The sequence below is a fragment of the Capra hircus genome, chromosome 8 (genome assembly GCF_001704415.2).
Source record: "Capra hircus breed San Clemente chromosome 8, ASM170441v1, whole genome shotgun sequence".
Lineage (NCBI taxonomy): Eukaryota > Metazoa > Chordata > Mammalia > Artiodactyla > Bovidae > Capra > Capra hircus.
This window is the reverse complement of record NC_030815.1, coordinates 106549784-106564605: the sequence shown is the minus strand read 5'-3', so window position 1 is coordinate 106564605 and position 14822 is coordinate 106549784.

The following is a 14822-nucleotide window of genomic DNA, read 5'->3' as shown; positions in this document are numbered from 1 at the left end:
GCATAGCATTTACATTGTATCAGGAGCACTAGTGGTAAAGAACTGTCTCCCAATGCAGGAGACTTAAGAAACTCAGGTTCCATCCCTGGGTCAGGAAGATCCCCTGGAGGAGGGCATGGCAACCTACTCCAGTATTCTTACCTAGAGAATCCCATGGAAAGAGGAGCCTGGTGGGCTATAGTCTGTGGGGTCCGAAAGAGTTGGATACAACCGAGCACTTTCACTTTTTCAGGTATTTTAAGTAATCGAGGGATGATTTAAAGTACCCAGGAGGATCTGTGTACTTTATACGCTGATGAAGGACAGGAAAGCCTGGCATACTGCAGTTCATGGGGTTGCAAAGAGTCAGATACGACTTAGTGACTGAACAACTGTGCTGTATGGAACTTGAGTGGCCACAGGAGGAGAATGGGGGTGTCCAGGAACTAATCCCCTGTATACCGAGGGGCCACTGTACTCAGCTATGAGCTCACATTAGAATCCCAGGTTGCATCCTCAGAGACCAGTTTCATCAGAATCCCTGGGGGTGAGATCCAGGCTTTAGTGTTTATTATAGTTCCCCTGAATGTATGCATGCATGCACTCAGTCACTTCAATGGTGTCCAGTTCTTTGCAACCCTACTGACTGTAGCCCACCAGGCTCCTCTGTCCATGGGAATCTCCAGGCAAGAATACTGGAGTGGGTTGCCAGGCCCTCCTCCAGGGTAACTTTCTAACCCAGGGATCAAACCCACATCTCCTGCGTCTCCTGCATTGCGGGGGGATTCTTTACCCACTGAGCCACCTGGGAAACCCAATAGTCCCCTTGGATGATGCCAATGTTCAGCCAATAAGATTGTCAAAATATATGTTTCTCATATCTTATCTTCCCAAATGTAAAGTACACTTCTTCTGCTTTATGGTCCATGTCTAAATTATTTGTGTTGCAGAAACAAAATGTAGTCTGTTTAATGTAATTTCTTCAAAAAATCTGGTAATTTATTTGTGACCATGTATGTTATAAATGTATGAGTTTCCTGGAGGCCCAGGTTCGATCCCTGGGTCAGGAAGATCCCCTGGAGAAGGAAATGGCAACCCACTCCAGTATTCTTGCCTAGAGAATCCCAGGGACAGAGGAGCCTGGTGGGCTGCCGTCTAAGAGGCTGCAGAGAGTCAGACACTACTGAAGTGACTTAGCAGCAGCAGCAGCAGGAGATAGATAGATATGTACACTTAGTGTATTTTAGAAAAAATATATTACCAATTTTGGGATATAGTGTATTTATACATAGCTATAAATGTACACACATATGAAGAACCTTGGGGTTTTAATAACTATTTTTGTCTCTTTAATCTATTAATTTCTGATAAAGACATTTTAAAACCTCTCCCTAAAGGTAATATGTTTGCCAATTTTGCAAAAATGCGATATTAAATTCGCTCTTGTATTTTGAGTATATGTAGATAGCATCAGCATTCATTAAATTGTTTGCTTAGTAATTTTTAATTTTACTATTAAGTAATGTATTGGGGGGGCTTCCCTGTTGCTTTAGTGGTAAAGAATCCACCTGACAATGTAGGAGAGGCTGGTTCAATCCCTGAGTTGGGAAGATCCCCTGGAGAAGGAAATGCAACCCCCTCCAGTGTTCTTGCCTTGGAAATCCCATGGACAGAGAAGCCTGGTGGCCTACAGTCCACGGGTTCGCAGAGTTGGACTTAATTTAATGACTAAACAACAAAACAATGACAATATATTTCCTTATCTGTAGTAATGCTTTTGTGCTTTGGATTTTATTTTGCCGGTATGTTGCCTCATTATATTTCATTGCATTAGTATTTGTATAATATATCATTAATTTTACCTTATGAACTTGTGTGATTTTTGTTTCAAATGACTCTCTTTTATGGAACAATATAACTTTATTTTAAAAAATCCATTCTGGTAATACACCTTATAATGGCAAATTTTATTCATATGTACTAATAGTGATTACAGGTGTATTTAGACATTTTTCTACCTTCTTTTTTTCTGTTCCTTTTTTTTTTATTCTGTTAGGCTTGATACATCTTCCATATTTATTGTTTCCTTCTGATGTTTCAGGAATGTATTTTTTTATATATACATAGATACAGTCCACCCTCCATATCCTGGGGTTCTATATCTGCAAATGCAGCCAACCATGAACTACTTGGTAAAATAAACTTGAGAAAGTTCCGAAAAGCAAAACCTGAAATTGTTACTTGCTGTCAACTGTTTATATAACATTTATGTTATATTTACAACTACTTACATAGCATTTACTTTGTATTAGGTACAATCTAGAAATGATTTAAAGTACACAGGAGGATGTGCATAGGTTAAATGCAAATACTATGCCATTTCATATGAGAGACTTGAACATCTGTGGGTTTTGGATTTCATAGCAGTCCTGGAACAAGTCCCACACAGATACCAAGGGATGACTGTAATTATAAATTTTTACCCTTGACTAAGAGTTTTCAAAAATTTTAATGTTTTCATGAACATAACAAATATCTTAGAACATATTATTTACAGCTGAACTCCAGCCCATCATGGTAATTATTTTTCAGAGTTTGAATTACATTTTTAAACAAACAATTATTAATTTTACATTGAAAGTTCATTAAATGTACTGGTATTTTTTTTGAGTCTGTGTTCATAGAAATTTTTCCATTATTTTGTTTTTCTAACTTTTAACATTGGTTCTCATATCCCACATTTTTGTTTCAGGTTAGTATTCCCTTATTAATAAAAGACATCCTGTGTTTTTCTTCTTGAAAGAACCTTGGACTCTTAGCCTCTCAATATTTTGCATTCTAAAAAATGCTTTATCTTGCCTTCAGACTTGTCTAAAAGTTTAGCTGTATATAAAACCCTGGGTTATAATACATATTTTCCTTTAATACAGTTATCTATTACCCTTTGACCTTTGGGCATCATTATTGTCAAAATGGGGAGAAAAATCTTGTCAGTCTAAAGTCTATGACTTTGTAGCCATTTTTACTTTGATTTCTTGTAGTTTTTAAGACTGTATTTTTGCCTCCGCTCTTCTACCTTTTCATTCAATGAGTAGGTGTTTACTTGGTGTGATTTATTCTCCTCTGTGAATCTTCAATCTGTGAACTTGTATTTCTTCAGCTCCTTAAAACTCAGTAATTACCTCTTCAAAAATTTCTCCTCTCTTTTCTTGCGTTACGTCTTCTGGACTTTAACAGGGTCTAAATTGGAGCGTCTCAAGATATCCTTGATAGCTCTCTTCTTTCTTCTTAGTTGCTTCTCTGTTGAGTTCTGGGTGAGATTCTTTTTTACTCCTCTCCAAATCATTATTTTTGTTTCTTAACTAACCTTCATTCCATTCTCTATATTTTCTGTTTAAATATATGCTTTTTCAAAATTTCTGGCTGGTTCCTCATGTCCATATTCTTCAGTTTGTTTTTTTTTTTTTTTTTTTTGCTTGTTTTCTAATTTCTGGTGTGATTCAAGTTTTGTTGCTTTTCCTATGATCAACCTACACATTCTTATTATGAATCTTTGTCAAACATTTTGCAGAATTGATTCGACTCATGGTGTATTCATGTTGTGATGATTGGTTTTGTTGGTTTAGTTTCTCAGTATTAACTTTTCCTCATTTGGGAAAATGTGGGGAGGGTAGGTGTGTGGGTGTGTTTGTGTGCGCATGTGTGTGTGTGTTGGGTGTGTGTGAGAGTGTGGATGTGTGTGCATGAGTGTGTATGTGTGTTAGGTGTTTGGGTGTGGGGAGGGTAGGTATGTGGGTGTGTTTGTGTTGGGTGTGTGGGAGGTGTGTGTGTGAGTGTGGGTGGTTGGGTGGGTGAGTGTGTGTGCGCATTTAATGTTTTTCTCCCTATACTTCTCACCCCTTCTTATATTACTCGCTTATTCAGATATAAATATTATTTGAGTGGTCAGTATGTAGCAGTCCCTATTTAGCCCTGGGGGATATCCAGGCTGCAAACACACAAAATCCCTCCCTGCATGGAGCCGGCGTTCCATGGGGAGGAAATAGACGATAGGCATACCCCCTGTATAAATCGTATACCATGTTGATGATCTTGTAATTGACTGCACCTGTTCCTCCAGGACTCCCAGTCCAGAGTGGAGCTCAGAGGCTCCTGATTCACTCTGATACACAGCAGTAACATTTAAAGTGAAGCCCGCAGTTGGTACTAAACCACAAGCTATTTGTAACCCATCCATGATGAGACAAGTATACAAATTTAGAGAAAGGCTCTGGAAACTTTTGTACTCATTTGACAAAGCAATTTTATTTCTGTCAAATCTAACACAACAAAATTTGATCTTGTATTTTGTATGTCTACATTTTATTTCATTTTTCAATTTTCTTTAATTGTATTTTACTTGAGAAAAACCACCTCTGTATTGAAATAAGGGAAAAAAGCAACAACTGTTCTTTCCACACAGAGTCTGGGAAGCATCAATATAGAAGTTCTTCAATTGGGAAATTAGCTGGCAGGGACTTAGCCTCTTGATTGAAAAGCTATGGGCTATACCTATGTCCTCCTTCCTCCCTAATGATTTGCAGCATTGTGGAAATCACAGCTCATGGGGGCAGCTGGAAGCTTGTGTTTGTCTCCTTCCCTTTGTGGGGCAAGCATCTTTGCCCCAGCTCCAAGCAGTCAGTTCTCCATGGAGCATTGTAGTCCCAATTATCTGGTGGTCTCAAAATATATCTAACCCTACCATTGGACATAAAAACAGTTTCTTTTCACTTTGAGACTTCTGCTTGGTTCAAAATGACCCCTGAAAGAAACAGGAAAAGGAGTACCCAACTGACTGCCTGAATTCCTAATTTCAGATATTGGCTTGGCCACTGAATTAATGGTGGCCTTAACAATTGACTAATTTCTTTCACAACATAGCCTTTATACTTTTTACAATAATTCTTTGAGACAAGTAGGGGAGGATTATTTTTGTAAAGAAGGAAAATATATTCAGAAAAGTGACTTGGCCCGAAGCAACTTATTCAGACAAACCTAGGTCTGTCCCCAAATCCATATATGCTATCTTTTTGTTTGTTTGATTGACTGATTTTTTTGCTGCATCTCACAGCTTGTGGGATCTTAGTTCCCCAACCAGAGATCGAACCCCTGGCAGTGGAAGCCAGTTCAAGAGCAGAGCCCTAACATCTGAATCACTGAGGAGTTTTCATGTATGCTGTCTTACAAAATACTGAAATCGGATGGAGACTTCTTGGGATTATCAAAGGCAGTAAAACTCAAATACTGCTGTAAAATACTAGCATTCTTTTCACAGCAGGGATTTGGAATCATAGAGCTCTCACTGCACCCTGCCTATGGCCGCTGTAGCTTTGCATACAGATTCTTGGGTGTGACAGCTAACAGACGACCAAACTCTTCCCCATTGTCAGAGCTTAGAAGCTGTGACTGACAAGTCACTAGACAAGGGAAGGAAGAGCAGGTGGCCTTGACCACTGACGATGTGTGTTTACCCAGATGCGGCGTGGGAGCTGCTGGGGAAAGGATCTGATGCACCTGGAGGCTTATCTATACAATCACAATTTGATCCTTGTTTCTCTTCTCTCCTTCACACGCCTCTCCTTTATCACCCTTTGTCTTCTGCAAATTCTGATTCCAACATCTAGCTACATTGTCTCTTGAATACAGGTCAAATTACATTTCAAAAAGATGACAATAACAAAGCAGAATTCTGCAGAACAAACCTAGGGCTGTACTTTGGTATCTGACTCCCGGAACAATGCTTTCTTTATCTAGTTACAACCCAATTTGAGCTCTCACAGACACTTTCCTAGGATACTATCCATACAATATTCATTCTCAAAGCAGTATTTCCTTGTGCGTGCATCTGTCATGGAAGATTAGAATGCACATCCAAGGGTTATTTTGTTTGATGTTTATGATGGTAGCTGATCATTAAAATATCAAAATTACTCCTATTTCACAGATTAGAAAGTTGAGGTTCAAAGAAGTAAATCAACCAAGACGCCACAACTTTTAAACCCTTGCAGGTACTGGGGATTTGGATTCTAAATATACTTTCTCCTGTGTAGTATTTTTTAAAAAATAATTTATTTCTTTATGGCTATGCTGGGTCTTTGTTTCTGCACGGGCTTTTCCTCAGTTGCGGCGAGTGGAGGCTGCTCTCTAGCTGCGGTGTCCGGGCTTCTCATTGAGGCGGCTCCTCTCGTTGTGGAGCGCTGGCCCTAAGGCGCGCGGGCTCAGGAGCTGTGGCTCCCAGGCTCTGGAGCGCAGGCTCAGTAGTTGCGGTGCTCCGGCTTAGTTACTGTGGAATCCTCCCGGACCAGGGATTGAACGCGTGTCTCCCCTATTGGCAGACAGATGCTTTACTACTGGGCCAGCAGGGAAGCCCATATTCTATTTTAAAGATATCTCTGTGAGGACTATTTTTCCAGGAGACTAAGATCAGGAGCTAGGGGATTTGTATATTTTATATGCTACCAACAAGTAGCAAATGCCAAGTGAGTGAGTTGCTATTTACTAAAGGATGAATAATCTCTTTAATATCTTTTATTTCCTTTCCATCTCAACTATCCCAATTGCAAAAAAAAAAAAAAACTGGGAATGAAAATATTCACGTTATGAGGAAAAGGGAATGGGGATGGTTTCTTTTCTCGCATTTTGGTGTGAAACATTGGGATTTCAGTGTAGACAGGAGAATCTCTCTTTTCAACCTCCAGGTCTAGGATTACAACGTTTTAACTAGGCCAGTGAGGGCAGGATAACGAACACAAATAGTTACAGAGATGGACAGAAGTACCCTACCAATCATTCTACCTTAGAACAGGCTGCTCTGTCAGACAGCTTTCTCATTTATGTAAACATACTGGTCATTATGATGTGTATATGAGCTGTGCAGATTCGGGGAAACATGTCCAGGCAAAGCTCTTTATACAAATACGAGTTCTCATTTTGTCCATTTTGTACTTTTCCAACAGCTTAAATGCTATTCTAAGGATGGGTTAACTTGTGGAGATCCTGAACTAGGGACACATGTGGCTATAGCAATTGCAATTAAGCATAGTATGACCTAAGGGAATTCATGTAACCTTCTCATTGTCCCTGTGTTCCACATAGAACAGCCAAACAAAATCATCCTCATCCTCACCTTCAGATGAACAAGGCTGTATATAATTAGGAAAATAGAATCACACATTTATGATCCTGCACGTGTGTGTGCCCTCTCCTTTTGCAAATACAACGTACATTCCTTGAGGTCAAGAAGCATATTTCTTCTGGTCTGTAACTTTTAACAGCATTGGAGAGTAGAAATACAATTACTGACTATCCGAGCAGGGAGAGACTTTAGTCTCATTTAATCTAACTCTCCTAATTTTATAGGTAAAGGATGAGGAACCCAGCATACAGATAACAGATGATTTGCCTTCCATGACCTAGCAGAAGTCGGAATTAAACCAGATGTTTTGATTTCAACTCCTTGTTATTCCCATTATACCTTATAGCAGACATTTCATATATAATTTTTGAATGAATAGAAATAACGAAAAGACACTTAGTATAGCATTGCACATAGTAAAAATCAAGCTCAGTGTTTGAAGAAATTTTAACAAATGTTGTGCTTTGAGAATTTTTTTATGCTAAGAATGTCCAAAGATAGACGTTTAGTTCAGTTCATTTCGGTCGCTCAATTGGGTCTGACTCTGCAACCCCATGGATTGCAGCATACCAGGCTTCTCTCTCCATCACCAACTCCTAGAGCTTCTTAAAGCTCATGTACATTGAGTCAGCCATGCCATTCAACCATCTCATCCTCTGTCATTCCCTTCTCTTCCTCCCTTCAATCTTTCCAAGCATCAGGGTCTTTTCCTGTGAGCTGGTTCTTCACATCAGGTGGCCAAAGCTTTGGATCTTCAGCTTCAGCATCAGTCCTTCCAATGAATATTCAGAACTGATTACCTTGAGGATTGACTTGTTTGATCTCCTTGAGAGTCCAAGAGATTCTCAAGAGTCTTCTCCAATACCACAGTTCAAAAGCATCAGTTCTTCAGTGCTCAGCTTTCTTTTTGGTCTAACTCTTACATCCACGTAAGACTACTGGAAAAACCGTAGTTTTGACTATATGGACATCTGTCACAACAGTAATGTCTCTGCTTTTTAATATGCTGCCTAGGTTGGTCGTAGCTTTTCTTCCAAGGAGCGTCTTTCAATTTCATGGCTGGCATCACAGTCTGCAGTGATTTGGGAGCCCAAGAAAATAAACTCTCACTGTTTCTGTTGTTTCCTCAATTATATGCCATGAACTGATGAGACTGGATGCCATGATCTTTGCTTATTGAATATTGAGTTTTAAGCCACCTTTTTCACTCTCCTCTTTCACTTTCATCAAGAGGCTCTTTAATTCCTCTTTACTTTCTGACATAAACATGGTGTCACCTGCATATCTGAGGTTATTGACATTTTTCTCTGTCATCTTGATTCTAGCTTGTGTTGCATTCAGCCCAGCATTTCGCATGAAGTACTCTGTATATAAGTTAAATAAGCTGGTGATGATATAGAGCTTTGACACATTCCTTTGCCAATTTTGAACCAGTTCATTTTTCCATGTCCAGTTCTAACTGTTGCCTCTTCACCTGCATACAGATTTCTCAGGAGGCAGGTCAGGTGATCTGGTATTCCCATCTCTTTCAGAATTTTCCACAGTTTGTTGTGATCCCCACAATCAAAGGCTTTAGCATGGTCAATGAAACAGAAGTAGATGTTTTCCTGGAATTCTCTTGCTTTTTCTATGATCCAACAGAAGTTGGCAATTTGATGTCTGGTTCCTCTGCCTTTTCTAAATCCAGCTTGAACATCTCAAAGTTCTTGGTTCACGTACTGTTGAAACCTAGCATGGAGATTTTTGAGCATTACTTTGTGAGCGTGTGAGATGAGTGCAATTGTGCATTAGTTTGAACATTCTTTGGCATTGCCTTTCTTTGGGATTAGAATTAAAACTGACCTTTTCCAGTCCTGTGGCCACTGCTGAGTTTTCCAAATTTGCTGGCATATTGAGTGCAGCACTTTCACAGCATCATCTTTCAGGATTTGAAGTAGCTCCACTGGAATTCCATCACTTCCACTAGCTCTGTTTGTAGTGATGCTTCCTAAGGCAATTTGACTTTGCACTCCAGGATGACTGGCTCTAGGTGAGTGATCGAACACACCATCATGGTTTTCTTGGTCATTAAGATCTTTTTGTATAGTTCTTCTGTGTATTCTTACCAGCTCTTCTTGATATCTTCTGCTTCTGTTAGGTCCATACCATTTCTGTCCTTTATTATGCCCATCTTTGCATGAAATATTTCCTTAGTATCTCTAATTTTCTTGAAATGATCTCTAGTCTTTCTCATTCTATTGTTTTCCTCTATTTCTTTGCATTGATCACTTAGGAAGGCTTTCTTATTCTCCTTGATATTCTTTGGAACTCTGCATTCAGATGGATATATCTTTCCTTTTCTCCTTTATCTGTCACTTCTCTTCTCTTCTCAGCTATTTGGAAGGCTGCCTCAGACAACCATTTTGCCTTTTTGCATTTCTTTTTCTTGGGAATAATTCTGATTATCATATACTATACAATGTTACAAACCTCCATCCATAGTTCTTCAGGCACTCTATGTATCAGATCTAATCCTTTCCATCTATTTGTCACTTCCACTGTATAATCATAAGGGATTTGATTTAGGTCATACCTGAATGGTCTAGTGGTTTCCCCTACTTTCTTCAACTTAAGTCTGAATTTTTCAATAAGGACTTCATGATCTGAGCCACAGTCAGCTCCTGGTCTTGTTTTGCTAGCTGAATAGAGTTTCTCCATTTTTGGCTGCAAAGAATAGAATCAATCTTATTTCGGTATTGACCATCTGGTGATCTTCATGTTTGGAGTCATTTCTAGTGTTGTTGGAAGAGGGTGTTTGCTATGACCAGTGTATTCTCTTGGCAAAACTCTGTTAGCCTTTGCCCTGCTTCATTTTGTACTCCAAGGCCAAACTTGCCTGTTACTCCAAGTGTCTCTTGATTTCCTACTTTTGCATTCCAGTCCCCTATGATTAAAAGGACCTGAATTTTGGGTGTTAGTTCTAGAATGTCTTGTAGGTCTTCATAGAAATTTGGTTTTCTCCAAAGTTCTTTGAAAGATTTTTTTTAAAGGACAACTGCTATTAGAATATAATAGATAGACAATAAACATGAACAGATAAGTGAACAAAGAATAGAGAATGGTGTCTTAGGATTTCAAACTCAAATCTACCTAACTATCTTGTTTAGCCTTTGCAGCATGGTTCCTCTTCCAAAGTTGGACATAGGATGACTCGTTCAACCTACCCCAAGAGAGAGGTAGCCAAAACTGTCAAATTTTTTGGAACCACAGAACCTGGGTTGATTCATGAATGACTCACTTTAAGTACCAGCCATTCTTCTTTCATTCTGGGAAGATTTTTTTTTCTTCTTCTTTCTGGGAACTGCACTCTCCCCTCACTCCATCCATATGATTCCCATTGGAACTACCAAGTTCTGATATAATCCTGACCCTCCAGCTAGAATTAACAGGTTGAGAGGTATACACTTCACTCAAGCTTAACCAGAATTCTCTCCACGGAGATTTTAACTCTGGAACTGAGAGTCAGCTGAGAGTTACTGTGACTAAAAAGCTGTTCAGATATCTCATCTCTCTCCAATATTTCCTTTGTTCACTAACTGCCAGCCACCACCTTCAAACACCCCACATTGTGCCAAGCTCCTCTGTCCATAGAATTATCCAGGCAAGAATACTGGAGTGGATAGCCAGTCCCTCCTCCAGGGGATCTTCCCAGCCCAGGGGTGGAAGCCAGGTCTCCTGCATTGCAGGCAGATTCTTTACCAGCTGAGCCACAGGGGAAGCCCCAGTGTGCTCCTGTGTGTTGGCTTTTCCAATTATTTCTTCTGCCAACAATGTCCTGCCCTTAGATATTTGCAGAACTGACATCTACTTGCCATTCATGTGTCAACTCCAAGGTCACTGCTTCAAAGACCTCCTCTAATCACTTCACTAAAGTAGGATCACGTGTCTTTCTGCATTACATTACACTGTTTTATCTTCCTCATACCTTCATGTCAGTAGCTGAAACTATCTTATTTGCTTATAAATTTATTTTCTAACTTCCCTGTAAGAACATTGCCTTGAGGGCAAATTTTGTCTTATTCACCCCAGCCGTAGCCCTCAGAATAATGCCAAATACATACCCATTCATTTATAAGTTGGTAGGAAGCCTCTATGCTTATAATGGTCTTTAAGACAAGTAGCACTGTCCTCCTTTTATAGTGGGGAAAAAAAAGCACAGAAACCCCAAGGACACGGTCATTTGTTCAAGATGCCTCAGGATGGTTCCTCTAGGGAAAGCTTATTGATTTATATTAAAAAGATGGCATTTCTGGTTTTTTGAGGGGGGTGGGGGTGGGGAAGAGGCAGGATGGAGAGTTGGGTAAAGATGTGAATGATCTGAGCAGGTATCACAGGCCAGCCAATGCATTTAGAACCATCAGACATCACAGAGAAACTCTCTGACACAACCACAGTGTGCTTTTCTCCTGGTGTCCAGTCTTACTTTTGGAGAGGTTTCTGCTTATAAGTCAGGGGCTGAAATATTCTAGAAAGCCCTAGGCATCACTAGGCTGCAGCTGCCAGCCTTCTAATACTGATACTGCTTTCTCATCAGCAGGCCCAGATGAGCATTAGTAATAAGGGAGGAGAGAGTAGAAGCCCCCTTCTGCTTTCTGTTTTTCTGCCAGACACCTGTGGGCTTTGTTTCACCAGCAAAATATATTTTTTTTAATGTCCATGAAAGAAGACCAATAGTTGGCAGAGCAAGTGTGACCCCTACCCATTCTTCTGCCTGTGGGGATTGAAAATAAGATTCTGTTTGTTTGATTTTCCACAAGGTCAGACCTCACTGAGATTGGCAGAGGTAATCATTTCCACCTTTACTCTGCTGCCAAGTCTAGAACGAAGCTGATTTCTGGCCTGTTTTTCATGTTGAATGAACCTCACTCGAGACAGGTAGAAGAAATCCAAGGTCACACAGGGGGTCAGATACTATTAACAGTCTGAAATATCTGACAATCTTTGATGCTTTGCATTATTAACTCATTTAATATGGACAGAAGTCATACAAAGGAGATAGTATTATCTAAAAGGAAGTTGAAACCAAGAGAGTTTAGATGACCTAAGATCACACAGCTAGGAAATCACATAGAATTTGAGCTTATAAATACGAGCCTATTTCTGTGCCCCCACGTGGGTCAAACCATCCAACCACTGCTTCTGGAGAAGGAGTCTTCCTTGTGATCATCCCATCTTTATTTACCATCACAGGAGAACATCCTCATTTCACACACCTTTATGAGTGCCGTCGCCCAAAACTGGGCTCTACAAAAACTCCTGCATTTCCACGGCAACTGCCACTTCTGTCCTCAATCCTCATTCCCCATTTCATACTATTCATCTGTAAGCAGTTTTACCAACAGGTTGGTATTCCTGGTTACAGCAGAGAAGTACAAGTGGTGAAACACATCTCAGGTCCAGAATGCTCAGCTGCTCCCACGGAGCTTAGAAACTACTGTCAGGAGTCTTCTGGCTTAGGGGAAATGGCTAGCAAGTGAAAGCTTCTCCACCGTCTTCTCCTTCTGGGTAAACAGAATTCTCCCCCCCGTGCACCTTTTGACCACAGGTATGTAGTTTAACCTCCCAAACTTCAGTTTCTACTATAATGGTAGAACAATATTAATCTTAGCCATACCTATATCATAAGGCTAGTGAACAGATTAAATACTTCAATGCACATGGAGTATCTAGGGCAGTGCCTAGTATTTAGTAAGCACTCAACAAATTATAGTTCCCTGCAGTTCATTGTTTTTTCTTTTTCTCAATTACCGTTTCCATGAGCCTGGGACAAACAAACCCTATGCAGGGTGACCCCTGTTTGAGTCTCCTTCTTCCCTTTGAAGGCTGACTTAGTATTCATTTTAATTTTCCTAGATAAACCCGTGTGACCTGTCAGATTGCTTATAGTCTTCCTGAGTTTACTGCGCCTCTTGCTACCCTTCTAGAAATGGCATGGGACAATGTGTCTCCCCTATTTCCATTACCCGCAAGAACACCTCTCTCCCAGGCAGAGCTTCTGGGCTTCAGTAGAATATCATCCCCTACGACTCATGCTAGCAGAATTCTCCAGACTCATTAATCCCTAGGAAATCCCTGTACACAAACACACGTATTCTTGGAGCACCTTGTGGAGTAGAATCCAGCATATCCACTTGTGAGACAAACAGAGTGCTCAGGATGTATTTACCAAGAGAATTTCTATGTAAATCCCTACACTATTAGAACCCTTTAAAATGACAAACAGCAATATCAATTCAATGAGCATTATAGCGAGACCTGGGGCTTCCCTGGTAGCTCAGTGGTAAAGAACCTTCCTGCCAATGCAGGAGATTCAGGAGATGCCCATTTAATCCCTGGGTCAGGAAGATCCCCTGGAGAAGGAAATGGCAACCCACTCCAGTATCTTTGACTGAAAAATCCCATGGACAGAGGAGCCTGGTGGACTACAGTCCATGGGGTCTCAAAGAGTTGGACACAACCTAGAGATTAAACAGCAATGACAATAGCTATATCTGTGCCAAGCACTTTAGATATATAATCTTAAAAGATTCACAGAACAAACCTATTAAAATATAGCATCATTCAGTTCAGTTCAGTTCAGTCGCTCACTTCTGTCCAACTCTTTGCAACCCCATGGACTGCAGTATGCCAGGCTTTCCTGTCTATCACCAACTCCCGGAGCTTATTCAAACTCATGCCCATCGAGTCAGTGATGCCATCCAACCATCTCATCCTCTGTCGTTCCCTTCTCCTCCTGCCTTCAACATTTCCCAGCATCAGGGTCTTTTCCAATGAGTCAGTTCTTCACATCAGGTAGCCAAAATATTGGAGTTTCAGCTTCAGCATCAGTCCTTCCAATGAATATGCAGGACTGATTTCCTCTAAATCTGACTAGTTTGATCTCCTTGCAGTCCAAGGGACTCTCAAGTGTCTTCTCCAACACCACAGTTCAAAAGCATCAATTCCTCAGTGGTCACCTTTTTTTATAATCCAACTCTCACATCCATACATGACTACTGGAAAAACCATAGCTTTGACTAGACAGACTTTTGTGGGCAAAGTAATGTCTCTGCTTTTGAATATGCTGTCTAGGTTGGTCATAACCTTTCTTCCAAGGAGTAAGCGTCTTTTAATTTCATGGCTGCAGTCACCATCTGCAGTAATTTTGGAGCCAAAATAATAAGTCTGTCATTGTTTCCCCATCTATTTCCCATGAAATGATGGGACCAGATGCCATGATCTTAGTTTTCTGAATGTTGAGTGTTAAGCCAACTTTTTCACTTTCCTCTTTCACTTTCATTTAGAGGCTTTTAGTTCTTCTTTACTTTCTGCCATAAGGGTGGTGTCATCTGCATATCTGAGGCTATTGATATTTCTCCTGACAGTCTTGATTCCAGCTTGTGCTTCATCCAGCCTGGCATTTCTTATGATATACTCTGCATAGAAGTTAAATAAGCAGGGTGACAATATACAGCCTTGAGGTACTCCTTTCCCAATTTGGAACCAGTGGTCCACTGGAGAAGGGAATTGTAAACCACTTCAGTATTCTTGCCTTGAGAACCCTATGAAGACATCTTTACCCCCATTTTAACATATTTGAAGACTAGAGCTCAGAGCAGATAAGAATAACAGAGCCAAGATTAAGCCCAGA